Source organism: Chlorocebus sabaeus, unplaced genomic scaffold (genome assembly GCF_047675955.1).
Source record: "Chlorocebus sabaeus isolate Y175 unplaced genomic scaffold, mChlSab1.0.hap1 unalloc_scaffold_496, whole genome shotgun sequence".
NCBI lineage: Eukaryota > Metazoa > Chordata > Mammalia > Primates > Cercopithecidae > Chlorocebus > Chlorocebus sabaeus.
Window position 1 is genome coordinate 67,225 of NW_027327810.1, and position 17,501 is coordinate 84,725.

The 17,501-nt window shown below is 40.5% G+C and overlaps 1 pseudogene; it reads left to right on the forward strand.

Moving 5' to 3' along the window:
* The first annotated feature begins 4,554 nt into the window (after positions 1-4,554).
* Positions 4,555-10,443, forward strand: LOC140711287 (zinc finger protein 705A-like; annotated as a pseudogene).
* The last annotated feature ends 7,058 nt before the right edge of the window (positions 10,444-17,501 follow it).

The following is a 17,501-nucleotide window of genomic DNA, read 5'->3' on the forward strand; positions in this document are numbered from 1 at the left end:
GCAAGAGAGAAAAGAGAAGGGCCTTTAACCTTGATCCTGGGATGGGCTTGCCTCTTTCCCATGATTCTTCCTTTAGGGAGAGTTTCCGGCATGCACAGTGCTTTCCTTACCCTTTGGAATTGAGCATGCACGGTGTGTTTAGGGAGTTATGTGCATGTCCATCTGAGGCTTTCTTTCCTTTTCCAGTGGAGTGTGTCCCCGGAAGAGTATACTTTGTCATTTTTGTCTCTTAACATGAACGCCCAAGAAGTTGCTTCTTCCTGGAGTCTGCATTTAATTAACATTTTTGATGTTAACAGGTATAGACCACCATGAAATGGCCTCTCTCTGGTGCTGCCTAATTATCATTTTTAGAGAGGCAAAGTGATCATTAACAGGCCATCACCTGACATTTCTAGTGGGTAGGGGAAGAGCCCTCTCCTGCCCTGCTCCTGCTCTTCTACCTGTAACAAGACAAGCCTTGAATATCATCAGACATGTGTCCCATCAAGGCAGCATCTCATTATTAAATTTTACTGTGTGAATTGTTCCTTCACATTCTCATATTCTGTGTTCACTATCTGTGTGCCTTTTCCATTTTTGGTTTGACCGTATCTCATTATTTTAACTGCCTTCTCCAAGATTCTAGATCTGCATTGACCAATAGAGTAACTACCAGTCACATGTGGCTATAAACTGTAAATTAATTATAATTAAATAACTAAATGGCATATCCTTAGTAGTAATAGCCAAATTTGTGGCCAAAGTAGAAATTCTGTAACTACATATGTGTGGTAGTTACTGCATTGGACAATGTAGATACAGAGAATTTCTTTCATCACAGAAAATCATGTTGGGCATGTTGGCTGCCACTTATTTTTATTTTATTTTTATTTTTTATTTCTTTGAGACAGAATTTTGCTCTTGTTGCCCAGGCTGGAGTGCAATGGCATGATCTCAGCTCACCGCAACCTCCGCCTCCCGGGTTCAAACGATTCTCCTGCCTAAGCCTCCCTAGTAGCCGGGATTACAGGCATGTGCCACCACGCCCACCTGTTTTTTTTTTTTTTTTCTATTTTTAGTAGAGACGGGGTTTCTCCATGTTGGTCAGGCTGGTCTCAAACTCCTGACCTCAGGTGATCCGCCTGCCTCCGCCTCGCAAAGTGCTGGGATGGCAGGTATGAGCCACTGCTCCCGGCCTTATTTTTAAATTCTATTTTGTGCTTTATAGTTAAATTATGTTCTGCTTCTCTATATTCATTTCCTTTCACAGATTTTCTCAGGCAATTCTTAAATTTCATTCATTTACCTTCTTGAGGAAAGTACTTAGATCATTTTTTAAAAATAATGTACAGCAAATAATTTTTCCACAGATATTGTTTTAGCTTTATTATGTTGGTACTTTTACATACTATATTCAGGTGTTATTATTTTTCATACCTTACTTTAAAAATTGTGCCAAGTTTATTTAAAAGAGATTTCTCCCTTGATTTTCAGAGGTCAGATTGTGTCTTCCATTACTGTTATTTTAGTTTAATTTTATTTTATTATATATAAATATGTTGCATATTCCTTTTTTTAAAATGTGAGATTTTTTCTCTCTCTTGTTACACAAACTTTTTATGCAGTGTTCATTATGCACTTTAAAAATAAGTATTTTGTTTCAAGGCATAGTGCTTTCACACATGCAACATTAGAATAATTTTAAATTCCATTCCACTTTCACCATTCCTGAACTACTTTGAATATATTGGATGTTGGAAGCCATGAGAGGTTTTGACTTGCAATCCAGTCAAGATAATAGGATTTTCCATTTATAGTGTAATCTGATATATATTCGTTTTGGTTTCATACTTTTAAAAAATCTATTCTCTTTTACTCTGTGGTGACCTTTGCTTTTCTATTTGTGCATTGCTAGAATGTCAGCTGCTGTTTCCCTAGCACCTGAGATGTTACTCAACACTGTGTAGTGCTGGTGTTGAGAATTGAGAGAATCTACTAAATAATAGCACTTTTCAAGACCACAGTTCTGAATTAAAAGGAAGGGAAAGGACAGGCAAAAGAATATAGACATCAGCTATTTTTACTGAAGATCTGTTGGAGAACATGGTTTTGGTGTCCAGGAACTTGAGACCTAATACTGCATTCCTAATACTTCACTAAGGTGTGCCTAAATAGCCCTGAAAGGGCTAGGAAGTCACAAGTCAGCCTCTTAATTGTTACGGGTGTCCTTAAAATATTAAGGGAATATTGAGGATGCAGAATGGCTCCTTCCTCATTACTTTTTAAGAGATCTGGCCCGGGCGCTGTGGCTCACGCCTGTAATCCCAGTACTTTGAGAGGCTGAGGCAGGTGGATTACCTGAGGTCAGGAATTCCAGACCAGCCTGACCAAAATGGAGAAACCCCATCTCGACTGAAAATACAAAATTATCCAAGCGTGGTGGCGCATGCCTGTCATCCCAGCTACTTGGAAGGCTGAGGCAGGAGAATAGCTTGAACCTGGGAGGTGGAGATTGCAGTGAGCTGAGATTTCACCATTGCACTCCAGCCTGGGCAACAAAAGCGAAACTCTGTCAAAAAACAAAAAAGGAGAGAGAGAGAGAGAGAGAGAGAGAGAGAGAGAGAGAGAGAGAGATCTGGAGGGAGATACTAAGCTGCGCAGGCTCTCATCTTGAAGTCACCAAATACGTAAGTTGTTATTCCTGCTCTGGTGAGAAGTTTGTCAATACATTTTTTCCATGAATTAATGAAAATTTTAGACCCATAACGTAAGTTTTAAAAAATTTATCCTAAAGATTGCTTGTGTATGTATGTGTTTTGAAATATATTTAATCTCTATATCTTGAAATAGTTTTTATACATTCCACACAAGAGTCCTTTAGGAAATAAGTGTGCTTTAATTTTCTTATAATATTTGTCCCTTTTTGTCCCTGGCACAGTCTGTATATGACCATTTAAATTACTTTTAGTTCAAGTTTGGGTTATAATCACACACAGATATTCTCTAAAGTCCAAATCTTATTTTGATATTCGAGTAAGAGTTTACATGGTAATAATATTAAGGGTTACAGCTGGTTTCACTGAAGCTTTGTAGGCATTCTCTAATACCTTATTGTTTTGAAGGAATGTCTGTTCTGCTTGAATTATAGACTACATAATACATGTACTGTCAGGTACATTTATGGAAGGGACAGGCAGATGGAGTCATATGTTACTGGAGTCTTGATGAACAGATGTAGGAAATAGTCCAAGGAATAAGAAAAAAGTTGATACTGAAAAGGGCTTGTTGAAGTCTGTAAATGTGCATTAAAATGTGGCAGTAAAAATAGACATAGTGAAGTTTGGGAACTGGGGTCTAAATCCTGGAGTCCCCAGAATCATAGAGAACCTTGGTTAGGGGAGTAATTTTGTAAAAAAGCAAGAAGAGGCAGTGACAAGGCAGAATATAATTAAAAGTATTGCTGTGTCATTTTCTAGTTTTGTAATTTTGTCATATTTGTCAAACTCTGTTGATCATTTATTAAACTGGTAAATAAACTCTAATCAGCAGGGTTATTATAAGGGTTAAATAAGGAAATCTGTGTATATCTGTAAGCACAATGTCACAATTAATACAAAGCTACCCTTTTTATTTTTCCTGGACTTCATGTACAAATGGGTCAGTTAATTTTTTGTTTATGACACATAATTATCATTTGTACATAAAATATATTTAATTATTTTTATATTTTTAGCAGGGAAATAATACACGCATGTTTTCCCCCGTCTCAAACACATGCGTTCATATAAACATATCCATCTATATACCTACATATCTATGTATGAATATACACATGGACATCAGTATTTCTCAGCAAATATGTATCATGATAATCAGAGATATCGCAACTAACAAAGACTAATATAAACCATGATTGCAAGAATTTTAGATACCACCTTAGTAAAATATCAGATTGAGCTGCTAAATTTCTCTCAGTCCTAAGTCATTTTGTATTTTCTGAGCATCCTAGAGGATTGTGACTGTATACACAGGACAAAAACACCATGATGCAGGGTACTGCTGTGAATTTCTGATGCGGGGGATTTTAAGGGCTAGATCAGCAGGATAGGAGTGTTGACCCTCCAAGTGAAATAAATTCCTGAGTTGATTATCCCCATCCTAAAACAGATTGTGTGTGTGTGTGTGTGTGTGTGAGAGAGAGATACAGAGTCTTGCTCTGTCGCCCTGGAGTGCAGTGTTAGGATCTCGGTTCACTGTAATTGCCTCCTGGGTTCAAGCAATTCTCCTGCTTCAGCCTCCTGAGTAGCTGGGATTACAGGCAAACACCACCATGCCCGGCTAATTTGTGTATTTTTAGTAGAAATGGAGTTTCACCATTTTGGCCAGGCTGGTCTCGAACTCCTGACCTCAGGTGATCCACCTGCCTTGGCCTCCCAAAGTGCTGGGATTACAGGCGAGAGCAACCGCACTTGACCCTAAAACAGATTCTTACTTGATTGATTTCTGAGTTCCAAGGGGAAATGCAAAAGTCAAAACGGAGAGAAAGTAAAAGTGGAGTAAGGTTTCAGAAGGCTGTGATTGGTGTTGGAGAAACATTGCTAGGGCATAAAGCTGGGATAATAAAATCTGAGAAATCCTACAGTGTTTATCTACAGGTGGAAATCATATTCCACATGTAGGCGGAGTCAGGGATCCCTGTGTTTTAAAATCAGTGACGGAATTGAATATCTGGACTTGTGTCAATTAACATACAAAACCCAGTGCTTTAATGCTCTCATTCATAAGATATCTGTGTTCCTTCTTTGTCAGAAACCATAGTCATAGGCTTCCTAATTTTGACCATGGGAAAAGAGGAGAGGCCTCTGTGTGTTTGTGTCTGTTGGTCAGGCTGTGGTGCAGGTGGTGTCATCCTTCAGTGAAAGTCTGGCTTTTCATCACAGGTTGGTCTGAAAATTATGTACAAGGCTGGTGTCTCATGTGTTCTTTCTCCAACCTCAGCTTTTCTTAGTGCCTGAAGTGTCTGCAAGTGGAAATCCAGAAGAAGACAGAGAGAAACTGAGTTCTTGACAATGCATTCACTAGTGAGTGGGGGATGGCTCTTTCTACTGAAATTATACCCATATTGCTGGCAAATGGGCAGTTTTCTCCAGTTTGCATGGGTGTTTCATTTTTATTCTTTTTTTGTTTGTTTTTATGATGCAAAATCCACCCGGCCTGGGTGTTCCAAATGCAATCAGGAGACTTTCAGGTATCTGGCCTCCAATTAAGTTTTCTCAGGACTCTAGGTTGGGTATCATGTGTCAATGATTCCTAAATTATTAATATAATTTCTAATATTACACTACTTTATTCCAGCCCCTATGCAGGCTATTTACAAGAAAAGACATGGAGGTCTCATTTATGTATTTCTTTTTCTTCTATCCATCCTATAACCTCATAGGGAAATAATTGACCCATTAACTGTACCATTGGCTGAAATAGACTTAGGATTGTGATGAATGCAGGCAATAGAGATGCGTGAAGAGCAGAAGATCACAGCCCAATAATGAGGCTGATGTTCTAGCAGCTGAGTTCAATAAATCCCATGTGATAGGCCTTGGGCAAGAGCTGCACAGTGTTAAGGAAAAAGGAGAGTTTGATAAAATATATTTATGCTTTTAAAAACTTTGCAAAAGGACAACTAAAGAAGTCATTATTATTCTTATCCCCATTCGTTTTGCCTTCTGATAATTAACCTTTTTGCCTTCTGGTAACTGAAAGTAACATATAAGAAATACAATTACTTAATTATGGTTGCACACTCAGGAGAAGGAATATAATAGATATAGTACAATTTAGGGTTCTGTGGAAATGCTCTATAAGGGCTGGTTAGAAAAAAACAAAACAGTAAAGAAGCCTTTTTATCCTTGAACAAGCCAAGTGACAAGGTAAAGTTAAGAGAGGCAGTGATAACTGATGTTTGGGTTGACCAGAGAAAGTTGAGAACAGGAGGCTTCATATCACAGGAATCATCAGACTAAGACTTCCTCAGTATAGCAGCCTCAGCGGTCTTGTCTTGTGCGGCTGGACTGTCTTTAAGCCTTGTCATGAACACCTGAATTACATAACATTAGAATGACTATATGTATGAATTGAATCCTATATTCTGTGTAAGACTTGTTCAGTTCTGAAGAATGCTGGAGTCTGGTTCATCACTTTCTAACTTTTTAATGAATAAGGGACCAATGACCTGTATTTAATAAATATTTGCTAGATAGGAAACATGTTTTCTATTACTTCTTTAGATTATTCAAAACACACAATAGGTCTTTTAGCCATTTGATTGGTGAGAAACCTGTGGTTTATCTAGAGAAATAATTCATTTAATCACGGTCATGTTTAAAAAGTAGTAAATCATGGTTATTTGCCTTGTGACAAATCTGTAATTTACTTGAAATTCATGGTAAATTTGTTTTATTTATGAAGGTTCAAGTGAAAATTTTATAATCAGTTATGTACAGGTGATTAACACATTACTGAAAAATATCTGGGCTATATTATGCCACATCTCATGCGATATTTCTTCATAGAAAAGTTTAATGGATTAAGAGTGGGTATGTCTCTGTGAGTGAATTTGAAAGGCAGATACCAGTTTAGTATTGAGAATGAACTGGCTGGAACCTAAAACACTGAGTGTTCTGCATACCCAGCTCCTACCTATGTCATTTCAGCCTTCCTCCTCTGGACATTAAAAGGGATTCTCTGTCTAAACTAAAATGTCTGTGATGTTTTAGAACAAAGTGACTTTTGAAGATGTAGCTATTGACTTCACCCAGGAAGAGTGGGCCATGGTGGACACATCCAAGAGAAAGCTGTACAGAGAAGTAATGCTGGAAAACGTGTGTCACCTGGTGTCCCTCGGTGAGTCCCTCAACATTCACATACGTATGTAGACACACATTGACTCATTCATTCGATAAATGTTGGAACAGCTTCTCCATATCTCACTCTAATCTCTTCTCTGATTCTCTCACAGATCTTATCTGAAAATTTTGAGCTCTCTAAATCTGTCTAAAGAAATATCTTTATTTTATTTTGTTTTATTTAGTGTGTCACGCAATTAGAATGTAATCTTGACAGGGATTTCATGGTTTCCTTGGTACTCAGTCTCTAATACTCAGAACAGACCTGGGAACTTAATGAATATTTTCAATGTATTAAATTAAATATTTTCTAAATAACTCTTCTGCTTCAGTCACTATGCTTAGGCTGAGACCAATTAGTGAAAACAATAGCAATATCTTTTCTGTATAGAACACCAATTATTTTTGTAAATCGAATGTTTTTTTTTTTGTTCTGCATGAGAATAATAATAAACATACTGTGCAGAGGTTTAATTAATCTCTTTCTGAAAAGACTGTGTATTATGCATTGTGTCTTGGAACTTAGGCATGGACTCAGCATTCATAGGTCCTGACTGTTTTGAATTTCCTTTTCCTGATGGACCTTTTGTTTGGATTTATTTTCTAGTCTCACGTTGGGTCCAAAAAATCCTGGGGAGTTTTCTGTGTTCTAGGTCTTGTGGCCTGAGCTGACCTTCACTGTTTTTATTCTTCCTCGGTAGCCTGCCTTACAGTTGGTGATAATGCACATTTATTGACAGTGAACTCAAAACACATGTACTGTTTCCACTAACAGGGTACAAATAAGCAAATCCTATATAACTTTGCAGCTGGAGCAAGGAAAAGAGCTCTGGCGGGAAGGAAGAGAATTTCTCCAAGGCCAGAATCTGGGTAAGGAACAAGGTCCTGTGCTCTAACAGGAGGAAGGGCTTTGTCAATGAATAATATCAGTCAAATATTAATTAGCAGTTTTATTAAATGAGTGGTAATTTCTAAAATGTAGGTTAAGCTACTGGAGCAGAATTCCTTAGATGTTATTATCATTTTGTTCATATGTCAGATGCTACTCTTGTGTCCTCTTGCCTTTTCTTTTACTTTCGGGAAAAGGATAATTCATGTACCTGTTGGGGTTAAACTGTCACATGCTGACTCTTTTCCCGATAGCCCTGTGAAGACTATCCCTCTATTTACCTGCCTGATATCTCATCTCCATTTTATCTCTTTTCACATTTTAATTTTAAAGCACTTTTCTAATTGCTGACGCTGTACAATCTGTTTCTTCTATTGAAGTATTTTCTTCATTTGACACATTTGCCACATCTAAGTGTCAATTTTTGAAAAAAAGTAAAAGGGTCTTGGGGTTTTTCAAACAATTTTATTACCATAATACCAAGGTAACAATTTATTTTTCAATTATTTCAGACAAGGAAAATGCCCTTAAGAAAAAACACACGATATTCATGCATCTTATCAGAAAAGACGCATCCACCGGTATGACAATGGTGAGTTTTATAGCTGTGTACACCAGCCATCTAAGTTAAAGACCTGGTAATGGGTTAAGTTAGTAACGACGCACAGTCACCTGAGTGTAATTAGGCTGGCATTAAGTGCTTTCTAAGCAAAAAAAAATTTGATAGTTTGAATTCAGTGAATAAAGTGACCTGTGTTCTAAACCATAACATGAGATCTTTAAAATAGAACAAGTGCATATACATTGCTCATGTTCAGACTTTGAAAGATATTGATATCATCACAATCAATGGAATAACTCTGCAGTTGGGATCTTACAAAAGAGAAAATATCTGTGTCTGCAGGAGACAATGTGCACGCAAGTGTCAATCGAGAAAATTGATGAGACAAGTCTCAATCATTTTAGGAGATTAATTTGCCAGAGTTAAGGACATGTACCTGGGGGACAGGTGTATACCTTTCTCCAAAGATGATTTTCTCTAAATTTAAAGGGGGAAAGGGTGGGATATTGAGAAGTACACAATTTTCCTGTAAAAGGTGCATAGAAAAAAATAGTCATTCATGCATTTTTGTGGCTCAGTGAATCTGGATTTTTTTTACATAAGATGACATAAACAAATGAGGCAGAGGAATAATGCAGGAGAGCTGCATTTTATATAAGACAACATAGGCAAAATGGGGCAGGGACACAATCGGATATGCATTTGTGTCTGGTGAACTGGGGATGACTGCGCCTGTAAAGACAAGCTATGAATTGGCATTGCCATGGTGTAACTTTAACAGCTCATGAGGAATTTCCTTGTGGGCAAAATATGGGGGAGGCATGTAGCTTTTCATCTTGTAGCCATATTATTTAGGAAGCAGAAGGAGGAGGCAGGTTTGTGTGACCCTGTTCCCAGCTCGATTTTTCCCTTTGGTTCAATGAGTTTGGGGTGCCAAAATTTAATTTCCTTTCACACAAGTAACATTGGAAAGATTTCAACTGGACTCTACCACTGAATAGTTGGCCTAGAATTCAAAGGTGGTGAAATGAATGTATAGATGTATGTTGGTAAATCATTAAGAGCTTTTAATCTTTGTCCCTAAAGGAGAACTCTCTCATTCTGGAGGATCCCTTTGAATGTAATGATTTGGGAGAAGATTGCACTCACAGTTCCACAATGACTCAGCGTTTGTTAACTCAGGGTGGAAAGAAACCCTACATCAGCAAACAGTGTGGAAAACCCCTTAGTAATCAGTTATTCCCTAAACCACATAAACAAATTCATACTAAAGGTAAATCATATCAATGTAATATATGTGAAAAGGCCTATATTAATTACTTTCACCTTAGATGGCACATGACTCACACTGGAGAGAGGCCATATGCATGTCATCTATGTGGAAAATCCTTCACTCAGTGTTCTCACCTTAGAAGACATGAAAAAACTCACAGAGGAGAGAGACTGTATAAGTGTCATCAGTGTGGGAAAGGCTTTATTGAATCCTTTAACCTTCGAAGACATGAGAGAACTCACCTTGGATAAAAGCGTTTTGAATGTGATAAAAGTGGGCAGGTCTTTAGTCAAACCTCTGGCTTTAGAGGACACACAAGAATTCACACTGAAGAGAAATCACATGCTTGTCTTCTTTGTGGGAAAGCCTTCAGTCTATCTTCTGACCTTAGATGATATGAGAGAACACGCACTGGAGAAAAGCCATATGAATGCCATTTATGTGGGAAAGCCTTCAGTCAGTGTACTAATCTTAAATAACATCAGCAAATTCACCCTGGAGAGAAAATTATAAATGTCTTCAGAACATATTCTGACTTTAGATGACATGGTGTTAGGAATGACGAATGTAAGGAATATGGAAGAGACTTCAGCTGTAGTTGTAACATCTAAACATGCCAAAGGACTCACATTTTGAAGAATTACTATAATCAACATGGACGTTACTTCAGTTACCTTTATTCTTCAGTCCACATCAATAAATTCATATGGAAGAGAAATTGTACGACATATATGTACCAAAGGCTTGTTAGTGATCTGATCATAAATGACACGAGAGAGCTGAAACTGTCAACATAATAAACTAAAAGTCTTCAGCAACAGTTTTAATAACTTAAAGCGTGTGGGACTTTCAGGTAGAGAATCTCTAGCTCTGCGTTCAGTGTGAAAATGTTTTTATGTGCAATTTGTTGTCAAATAACGTAAGAAAACTTTACTTGGATGAACCCTTTGTTTGTATTTTCTGTGAATAAACATTCAGCCAAGCACTAGGCTTGATGTTCACAAGAAAACACAGTGATAAAATGCTGCTAAAATGGAAAATAAGAGAGGAAATCCTTTATAAGCTAAATAAGAAGGGAGTCTTTCCAAGGGCAATGAATTCTCTTGGAATACCAAACACTTCTTACTGGAGAAGTTATGCCTTGCAAAATCATGAGAAATCCTTTCTTCACAGAGTAACGCTTGTGGCACATGTGAGATTTCACACTGGACAAAACACGGTTAGCATCTTGAAAGGAGAAGATTCTTTAGTGGTAATTCATTTCTTAGTTAACATTAAGTTTCTCACATTGAGGAGCTCTTAAAATTGAAAATCACTATGGAGAAACCTGATAGATTTCTCATCAGAAAAGTGAGTCAAGAAGGTGGACCTCTAGAAAAAACTCAATGCATAGTTTAGCAAAATAATTCAGAAATTTGAGAAAATGTCTATTCATAAAAATGCAGCACATAAACATATAATAGCAAAGTGACCTGGGCATAAATTGAATGCAGAATTATATATGAAATCTCATTAAACATTTCCAAAAGATCAATACTTTCAAATATTGAAAGAATACAATCGGTTGTTGGAAAAACTTAGTGTGCTGGTAAAGTCCTTCTTTCATTTATGCAGCCCTAACAAATCGATTTGCATCTGCACTCCTCAGCTTATGGGTCGAGATTCTACCCCAACTTCTGAGTCTTCCCAGTCTTCAACGGCTCTTTCCTCACAGCTCACCTCCCTTTACTTCCATGTCCACTAAAACCACTTGTTTCCATCCAACCCTGGAACTGACACATCAGGGATCTTCAGCCCCACTTGCCAGATTTCTCAGTGTGTCATTGCATAGATTTAGCAAGGAAACGGAGGCTGGATCAAAGACACCTAGTATATGCATTTGGGTGTCCCCAGCCTTTGCCTCTGTCTCTGAGTAGTTACCTGGGATCAGAGAATAAGGCAGCCCTGCTCTTCTATCCTTCAGAAATCTCTTGAAATTTTTTCCCTGAAGCCTCTCTAAGTGGAGGTAGCAGTTCATCTCATGACACCCCAGAGTTTACTCAGGTAAGTCCTGAGTTATTACACAGAGACAGACACAGCTGTGTTCCTTTTACTTCTGTCCAGAAGGTAAAACACCAGCATGATAAAACAGCCGAACGTGTCAGCCACCATGCAAACCTTTCCTATATTTGATTCAATGTACTTTTCCAGAAGCAAAATGAAAGTTCTCACAGACGGGGCCTCCTCTGCCTTGTCCTCAGAATTGGAAAATATATTGTCCATCAAGGAGCCTCAGTACTGAACCTAAAACTCAAGAGAAAATATTTCCTGAATAATAAGTGGGATGATGACTTGAAATCTTGCAAAACAGGCACAATCTTATTACGATAGGCCTTACTAAGGCTAAATGGCCTTATCCATGGTTGAAATTGACACATCATTATATTTAAAAATCTCCACAAGTGATTGATTTTACTCAGCAGCCAGGGTTTATGTCAAGTGTGAGGATAATGAGCAAGAAATTCGAGCCCTTGGCAAACTGGTTGGAGAGGCAAGGATTGTGTCCAGGTAGAGCTCATAACAATATTTATTGCTTAAGCTATTTAATTAAATATGTAATTTACCCTCAAACTGTGGCTGACATTATATGTAGTCCTGAGCCACATTAAGATGTACTATTTGTGCTGTGAAATTCTACGGGATTTGACAAATGCATGGTGGCAGATCTCCAGCATTAAAGCATAACACAGAATGCTTCTCTTATTCAAGCTCTTCTTCCCTTCACATAGAGGGAATCAATCGACTTTTGTATACTAACTTTCGAATTTGTTTCTTTATTCCCATCTTCTTTAATTAAAGCACAAGATATCGTACTCAATTTCCATTTGATCTTCCAAAACAAAGGTACTGAATAATCCATACCTGAATTTCATTGATTCAGACTCAGGTCCACCGCTAAGCAGTAAAGGCCAAACGTCCTGTGCTGCCACCTCATGGCCGGCAAAGGGCAATGAAACCCATCGGTCCGGCCACGCAGGGCGCATGCGCGGTCTGCTTGCCGCTGCGAGCCGGGTCTCCAGGGAGGACCTGAGTTTTCTTTACCCAGGGTGAGGAAGGCGCCGCCACCCTGGCCTTGGGGCTGGGGCCTCTGGGGAGGTTCCGGGTGGGGGCGTTGAAGAGGCAGCTCTTTTTGCAAGGCCCAAGATGGCGGGCCCTGCATAGGCCGTGCTGTTCTGCGCCCTCAGGGCGTCAGTATCCCGTTGGGGCAGGATGCCCCCGCTGGGCCCGGAGCATCCTTGGCGCTGCCCTCGCAGAGCCGCGCTGAGGTTGAGGTGGCGCGGGGGGCCCGGGCTCCGCGAGGAGCAGCGGCAGCCAGGGCTGGAGGACCCGGGCTCCGGGGCTCCGGGGCGTCTGGCCTGGGTGAGACTGAGCCCATCCAGGGACTGGGACTCCCGAGTTCTGGTGCGGGTGGATCCTGGGCAGGCTCAGGACCAAGTCCCTCTCCTTCCACCAAGGAGCGCCCAGAGGCCGGCAGGAGCTCCAGGTTCACCTCCTCCTCCTTCAGGTGTTTACTTTTCCTTTATTTCTGTAAGGCCAGAAATTGGCGCCATCCTTCACATCGGTGAATCGGTACCTTAACACCCATTACCTCAGGTTTATTGTTATTGCCATTAACAGTGTTGGTGGCATTATCACTAAGATCATCATTGTTGTTATTGTCATTCATGATTATTAGCAGGTGTGTTCATCATTTTGTCTCACTATGCATTTTTTTTTTTTTTTTTTTTTTTTGTGATTGGTTTTGTATGACGTTGAATTGAACTTCTCTAATCTTGGCTAGTGTTGTCAGATTCCTGAAGAGCATTCCGGAGGACAACCCCTGCCTTTAGTGCAGCCACAGAATTTCGTGGGCACAGGAGAGCACCTAGAATATTCCCCTTTCATTGCACAGCAGCTTTGGGAAATGGTGGCTGCCTGGCTCTGAGATGAGGTGGAAAAGACCGGATACTGGGGCAAGTGATATCACCTCCACTGGTGTTTTTATGAAGCCAAGTTCACTGTCTCCCACGTAGACTTAGAATAAAATCTGATGGCTCTAAAAGGCCATGTTTGCCCTTCCTGGACTTCCTGGGAGCCTTTAAATCTCGTGTGGTTCCTAGAGTGGCTAGGTTGCCATATCTGTGCCTCGTATGGCAGCACCAGTCTTTTCTGGGCCAACAAGGGCACTTAGAATGTTTCCAGAAGCTCAGGCATGCTGTGTCTGTTCCTCCCTTCTGTTCAATGGCAATTCACTGGGTCCCTGGCTGACATAGAACATCCTGTAGACGGATGGGCTTGGGTGACTTCCTGGCCAGCCTTTCCAGGCAGTTATCTTTGAAAAACTTGAAGAGACTCACAGAGGCCATTCACTGGTATTTCATGACTGCAAGTGTGGTTTCTGGTTCCTTGAGTTTACTTAGAATATTTGAATGGCTCTGAATGGCCAAGAAACCCTCTCTGGTCTTGGAGGCTGCCAAAAGTTATTACTGGGCCTTGGAAGAGTCTTTAAAATTTTTCCAGGTACAGCTGAGAATAGGAAACTTTTCCAGGTCTAGCCCAATCAGCTTAGGTCGAGTCCTGAAAAACTGGTGGGTACTAGGGGAGCTCATCTTATGAAAGAACAATTGGTGGCAAAGCTGGGTCTCCAGGACAGCTGTGTGTGTATATGTCTGCAGAGCATGCCTTGTAGTCCTCTTTAGTAACTGAACACCATTTGTGAATGGATAAACTATATTCCTTGCTGTACAATAATGAAAAATCCATATTAACAGTGGTAGTAATAAAAATATTGATGAATATTAACAGGAATGATGATCATCATGATACTGGTACTAGTGATTATAATACTGATAATAATACTAACCCTATGGACTTGGGACATATGCGTTTTCCCTAAGTGGATAATAGGCATAAATATTTGGTGGTGTAGGGTTATTTCAAGTCCCAGAAAGCAAGGATGAACATCTAGAACGAGAAGAAAAACAATCTGGAGGTTGGCATGTGCACACCTGGGGACTCCTGTGTTAACTTCTGCTGTTTCAGCCTAAGAGGGAATGTTAATATAACCCTGGTCCTGCAACACCATGCTGACCAACACCTACCAGCTTTCAGGAGATAAGATAGCTGGCTGATGGGGCAGGGATCCAGAGAAGATACGTGTCCAGACCCGTACATGTTGCCCAGTGGCAGAGTTCATGACAAGCAAAAAACCCCAGGACAATGTCATTCCCAGCCACCTGACTGTCATCTGCTCTTTCATGGTCCCTCTCTACTGGTACCTCTAGGCACTGGCATGTCCTCCAGAGGCTGTAGGAGGGCATCATACTCAGTACTCTGCCACCTGCAGGAGGCAAGAAAGATGGAAAGAGCTAAATACCATGGCTTCTGGGTTCTTTTTGGTGGGCATGGCATATTTTGCATTTGCTTTACTAATGGTGGAACCCAGTCAGTGGTTTGCAATACAGCTCTGGATGACTCTGGACACCTGTAGAGATTTTGACAATTTCTAGAAGGTCACAAGTTCTTGGAGGACTTTTTCACGAGTTCTTTGACTGAAAAAGTGGCTCAAAGAACTACTGTAGTGACTTAGAAAATGTTGTAAAGGCTGGGCGCGGTGGCTCATGCCTGTAATACCAACACTTTGGGAGGCCGAGGCGGGCAGATTTCGAGGTCAGGAGTTTGAGACCAGCCTGAAACCCCGTCTCTACTAAAAATTCAAAAATTAGGCAGGCGTCGTGGCATGCATCTGTAACCCAGCTACTCAGGAGGCTGAGGCGGGAGGATCGCTTGAACCTGGGAGTCGGAGGTTGCAGTGAGCCAAGATTGGGCCACTGGACTCCAGCCTGGGTGACAGTGCGAGACTCTATCACAAAAAAAATAAATAAATAAAAGAAGAAGAAGAAGAAAAAGAAAATGTTGCAGAGACTCTGGTGAACAGGTAGTCCCTCTCCTGCCACTCCAGGTAAAAGTTTCTTGGCCACAAACCTGGTTTAGCAGTATCCCTTCATCTTAGGTGGGTAACAGAAAGCCATTCATGACCTATCCAAGCATGGAGGGGGAATTTGACTTAGAAAACTTTTAGGTGGACTAGTTGGTGAAAGAAAGTGCATTCTAGGGCTCACAGGCCTACACATAGAGTTGCTAGCACATAAAGCATATGTATGAATTCTTTCTGAGCCCATGGCAAGACCAGGGTGCACTTCATCCATCTCCTATGCTGGTATGAATAGGTACTTGCCCGAAAAAGAAAAGAATAACTCAGGAAGCCCATTCTTCTACAGGACACCAAGTGGTACAGTAGGAGTCTTGGAGTTGCTGTGTTATGTATGTTTTAAGGTTGTCTTTTAATCATCTTCAGCAAACTCAAGTCTTCAGAACATAAAAAAAATTATTCAACATTGCATAATAACTACCACAAATCTATCCATGATAAAGAACTGTACCCACATAATAATAACATTAATAGCAATCACAATGGTGTGATATAAATGTCATTTTAATGAAGAGAATAATAAAAAAGCAGATATTTAAGAACATATTCCTGTAAGCCTGTGACATTGTTCCCATATGAGCCCTCATGTTATTGATTACAGGGAGAGGCTTGGGGCTGCATCTTGAAATGTCTTCTGTGATGGCAAAGAAGAGTGGCAGTAGGGAGAATAATTCTGAGCCACACGAAGGCTTGGGCAAAAGTGGAGATGCCTGTGCCACGTGGAAATACATTACAAATGGACTATGGAAAAGGGTCTGGCCAGAGTCCTGCCTGGCACAGGTCATACAAAAGCTCTCAGTAGTTCGCCCCAAGAAATGGCTGGTCCAGGCTGTAGATGAGAAGCACTGGGCAGACAGATCCACACCCGCTTCCTGAGTCTCAGAAGTCTGGTGTGCATCGAACATTAAGCCCCCAAGCCTACTGAGACTTCACCTCCTGGCTGGTCTTCTACCATCTGATTCTTGAGCCCCATCACGTAAGTGCCATCTCCATACTGGAATTGCTGACAATGTCTGATGGAGGGTTTCACCCTGGGTACTCAGTACCAGCAATGGATGAAATACCAGAAGGGAGGCTCCAGGGCTTCCATAGAAGACACATTCTAAAGTTGCTCAGGTGATCAAATGGTCATCTCATAGATTTTCAGCAGAACTGCAGCATTTTGTGAATACCTGAGTGAATGCAGAAAGTATCCAGACGCATGGGCATTCTAGGAAGCTCCCTGTGTAAATCAAATACAAGGAATATCTACTTCTGGGCTCAAAAGCTAACTTAGATAATAAAAAAAGTGAGATGCTGGCAGAAGGCAAATAACTCCACTTCAGTTCCTGAGAGAAAAATGGTTCTGTAACCCCTGAGTTTATTTAGAAAATGTTTGGAGCCTCAGGAAGACCAAGTATATCATTCCTGATGTTTCCAGGGCAGATTGGACTGCTTGGGCCTCTGGGACTATTCTAAGCCCTCTCAGGTTTCCATGGGAAACCGTATCTCTACTCCTAGAGCTCACACCACCCCCGAGCAAGCTCATTGTTTTCTAAATATTCCAAGGAAGTCCATCCAGGGTATGCCTGTATTGGTGAGTTTCACCTTGGACTGGCAGGAGAACTCTGAGAATGATACATCCTGACTTCACTTGATAAAGGTAGGGGAGCCAAGAAGTCCAGATCTGGAGAGCACCTGAAACACCAGATGGCAGAAGGACAGTAAGGAGGTGAAGTCAGCTATGGAGGTGGAGCTTCATGTTTAATGCATGTAGGATTCTGAGTTCCAGGATTGATGGGCTGGTGGGGATGAGATACATGTCTTCTTTGCAGAGAGCCAGGCCAAACCAGCCATCTGGTTACACTACTGAAAGCTTTTGTGTGCCCAGTGGTAGGCAAGAC